Source organism: Sceloporus undulatus, chromosome 1 (assembly GCF_019175285.1).
Source record: "Sceloporus undulatus isolate JIND9_A2432 ecotype Alabama chromosome 1, SceUnd_v1.1, whole genome shotgun sequence".
In the NCBI taxonomy this organism is placed as follows: domain Eukaryota; kingdom Metazoa; phylum Chordata; class Lepidosauria; order Squamata; family Phrynosomatidae; genus Sceloporus; species Sceloporus undulatus.
In genome coordinates this window covers 141761009-141765603 of record NC_056522.1, presented here as the reverse complement: position 1 = coordinate 141765603, position 4595 = coordinate 141761009, and positions in this window count along the sequence as shown.

Genomic DNA, 4595 nt, shown 5'->3' with positions numbered 1-4595 from the left:
CATGTAAAAACAATGTGTTACATATCAAATCCAATTAAAATTTATCACCCTCCCAACCTCCCATCCCAAATTATAAAACAAAATTAAATAAATGACAATATAAAACGTTATAATGATAAAATCAACAGAGTTGGGGAAAAGAGGAAAGGACTCTATAGTAGGAGAGAGAAGATGCCATTGTGCTTAAGGAAGAGAGGCTAATTTGGAAAGGCTTGCCAGAAGAGATCTGTCTTAGACCCCTAGGTTGGTGGGGGAAAGCCTGCTGTAGTTATGTTCACTGTCAATGTGATTAGAAGTTTGCAAGTAGTAGGAGATTCTCACACAAGAAATCCAAAACAGGATTTTCCTGTACTTGAAAAGCTGCAGGAGAAGCCCTAGTTGGATACAGGCTCCCTACTGCCTGGGCTCCCAGCTGTGCAATAAGATCTGTTCCAGATGGTTACAGTCCGTGTCTATTCTGGCACGGATTGCCTGTGTGATAATCTCCATAGAGCCTGGTGGTTGTGTGCCTTCAAGTAATTTCCAATTTAGGACAAACCTAAGACAAACATATTGCAAGGTTTTCATGGCAAGAGTGGTTCAGAGGGGGTTTATCTTTGCCTTCCTCTGAGGTGGAGAAAATATGACTTGCCCAAGGTTATCCAATGGGTGGGTTTCCATGGCAGAGTGGAGATTTGAACCCTGATCAACCAAATGATTACACAATGCTAGCTCAAGAGCTGGGTAGTTCCTGTCAAAATAGTCCACTGTTTTGAGGCGGTGGGAGAGATCCTTAAGCTCTTAAGCCCTGCTCCAACCAGAAGGCACTCCTGCTAGGCCATGACATCTCCAGCAGGTTGCATGACCCTAATGAGGCCAACCTAGGCATCAATTGGAAATTGACCAATTGGCCAGTTTTGCCTTTGTAGAACTTAGGGATCTAAAACCTCTTCCCATTGGCCTGTGATGATGGAGTGCGTTCATAGAGTGATCACGTGACTGACTCTGGAGTTGGGGGCATGTGAAAAATACTAAAAGTGTAATTAGTATTTGCAAGTAGAAGGTGAGCAACAACAACTCCCACACCAACACCACCTACACACAGGATCTAGGAGACAGGGTAAGAAAGGCCTACTGTAATACTCATGTATAAATCTAGAAATTTTTGTCAAAAAACCAGCCCAAAAAATCCGGGTCATCTTATCCATGGGTCAAAGTAAGTATCCATAATTTTGGCAGCCAAACCTATTCTCGACTTATAGCTCAGTTTGACTTACAGTTGAGTACATACTGTAGTCGTCTTCGCTAAAAACATAAGAAATAGAATTACAAGTACTGAAGGTTTCATAACATCTCATGATGATAGGCTCTGTAACATGGTCTCTTCAATCACAGAGGAGAAAGAACAGCAGACTACCAAATGGAGGGTGAACAAACTCAAATTAACTGCAGATTACTGATGCAGGCTAAACTCCCAGGGAGAGTAGTGTGCAAACTCGCAATTGCTGAGTTTACACTTAAAGGCTTGCTAGGGTTGGTAACATCCAAATGTCTTGCCCTGCTACTTTTACACAATTAATCTGTGAGATTTGCTGTCTCCTGCAAAAAACAATTTTTAAATTTTTTTTCACTTCTTCTAGTTATTGTTCTAGTTATTAAGAAGTTTGCAAATGTTGATAAGAAACAAGCTGGGGGGAAAAAGGCTTCCCCTATTTGTAACCAGCCAAAATGAATAGGGACAGCATGAGGAAGACCGTATTATACCTGCCAGCTGTAGAGAATCTATTAGTTACATTTTGTTTTGCATTTGACTTTTTAAAAAATGTTTCCATTCCAAATCTGAAGAAATATGAACATTTTGGTAAATTCTGATCCAAAGCAAGTATATGCTTAGAGTTGAGACCATCAGAGAGGATGCGGTGAATTTAGCATTCTGTGGAGATTTGACACTGTAAATCCTGATCACTTTGGTTATGAATTGGAGATAGACCGTGAATGTATCCACACTGCATAAACACTTTGTCATTACTGTACTTTAATTGCCATGACAATATCGTAGAGAATCCTGGGATTTGTAGTTCAGTGAGGCACCAGACCTCTCAGACAGACTTCTACTTCTCCATACTAAAAATCCCAGGATAGAGCCATGGCAGTTACAATGGTACCACATTGTTTCAGTTCTGTAGTGTGGACACACTCCAACTCCTCTGCAGCTCTACAAGTTACCTATAATTGTACATGAGCCAGTCACAGAAACAGTGATTTGCTTGCAGGAGGCCTGATTTTCTGAATCTAAAGCCTCAACCAACATTAAGGTAATAGACTCCTAAAACCCATGTAAAGTAATCTGATTTTGTTTAAAAGTGAATATGATTTTAATGGTCATTTAGCATGGTCGGTATCTTGTAGGACAAGGTTAGGAATAAGTCAGATATACTCAGGGGCATCCCTAAGCAGTGTCAGGTGTGCAGACTGCAACAGGTGACACCCTAAGGTGTGTTTTTTTTTAACACTCCCGTTTCCCAAACATTGGCTTTTGGGTAGAAATGAGCTGTGACATTTACCTGCGTCCCTTTAAAATGCTGGAGATGGTGTGAGTGAGGTAAAGCTCAGTTGGGAGGATAAAATAGAGGGCTCAGGGTTGTTGTTGTTTTAAAGTTAAAATTTACATTCCAGTGATAAGGATGATATTATGGCCAAACTACATGCTACATATAAATGTGTATGTGCATAACTCACTCACTGACCTGTTGAACAGAAAATTCATTTCTAGATAGCTTGATCAAAAGATGTTAGTTTGTTGTTTCTCCTCTTAATATGGCCATGTATAAACACATGGGAATCAGAGGCCTATGTCCAAGTTACAGTTTACAGGTATGTTATAGCACTAAGCAGAGGAGCAGAGTAATTCTTCCCTAACTCATTATAAGATGGGAGATGTGACATGTTTGACCCTCCAGATATAGTGGGAAGCTAAGCTCCATCAGCTTAGCAAGACAGTATGGCAAAAGTCAAATTTGACATTGTAGCCCAACAACATTCAGGTTTATCACTTCTGTGCAAAAACATATGTGAGAGGATGTTGGTTGGGAAGATTATGGGGCTGGTTTTCTTCATTTTCTCCTTCCTTCCTTCCTGGCTTGTATGACCCCATTTCCTATTTTTAGCCCCCACATGATTGGGAGAAAATGTGAAAAATGCTCCTGCTCATGAAACAGAGGTCTTGGATTTGTACTGACTTCACTTCACAAGATAACCTCCACACCCCAAAAGCTTTTTCTTCCTTCCTTCCTTCCCTTTGTCCCCAACCACAGGTTTGTTTGTTTTTTGCTCTGGAAAGGAGAGCCCTTCCTATCATGTATAATGGGCCCTTGGTATCAATTGAGGTTTGGTTCCAGGACCTCTCTGTGGATACCAAAATCCATGGATGCCCAAGTCACATTTAATACAATGACATTGTAAAATGATGTCCTTTATATAAAATGCAGACAGCAAGGTTTGCTTTTTGGAATTTATATTTTATTTTGAATATTTTCAATCTGTGGATGCTTGACTCCATGGATTAAAAAAATCCTGTGGATATGGACAGCCAACTGTAATCTTCACCCTTCCTCCCACTTTTAGCAGCAGAGATTCCAGAGAAAGTGACCAGCTGGCCTCTCTGCTTACCTTTCTACCAGTGCTACTGTGGAAGTGGAAAGGAATGAAAATTTGAGAGTTGAGTGTGTTTTTCAAGAGAGCCCATGAGAGCAGGAATTGGGGGGGGGGGGGGGGGACTCCAGAAGCTAGCCTCACATGCATGACTGCAGAGATGCCTGCAGATTTCCCTGCCTTGTCTGTCAGCTAATGTGTCTTATGAAAAGGAAGATGGGTGGAGCTGTAGCTTATTTTTGGGCTTTCTTCAACTCTATCTCCTACAAGACTTGTGAACAAATGTTGAGCCCCTGATATGAAGGTTTACTGCCTAATAGCATGGTGTCACAAATCTCCATCCCTCTCAATTCCCTCCCCTGAGAAGTGTCCCAAATGGCCTTTATTTGCTGACCCCCTCAATGACCTACGTTTGAGTTTAATAATTCTTGTGGCCCTAAGCAATTGTGTGAATAACACAGGCAGAAGATTAAGCCAGTGTCTAATAACAGCAGGTGTTCTCAGCTCAAGTCTATCCCCTGTATGAGAATAGGAACTGCATTATCGATGATGACTTTGATTAAAGTGGGATTATTGTTGCTCACCTTAGGGGTGCAATAAATGTCAAGGAAGACTGAATAGGCTGCATAAAAGTCAATAAAAAGATTCTCTCCCTTTGTCAGATAATCCAAATTATTTTGTTAATATCAAAATTGAAGTTATTAAAATGCCACTTATTAAACTAGCAATCAGTGTCCAGGACGACTGATTGATCTTCCTTTCATCATTCTTAGTTAGAATTATGAAAAGATCACAGTTTAGAAATGAATTAATAACAAATGACCCAGTAGACCAGAAGAATATCATTGCAGGGGATGAAATAACATCTGCGCTTTATTACGAACAGTAATGCTCTGGGTCACAAGAGCCACTTTTAATAAATTATTTCACAGTTTGCAGCAACTATTTCAGTTATTCTGGAATTG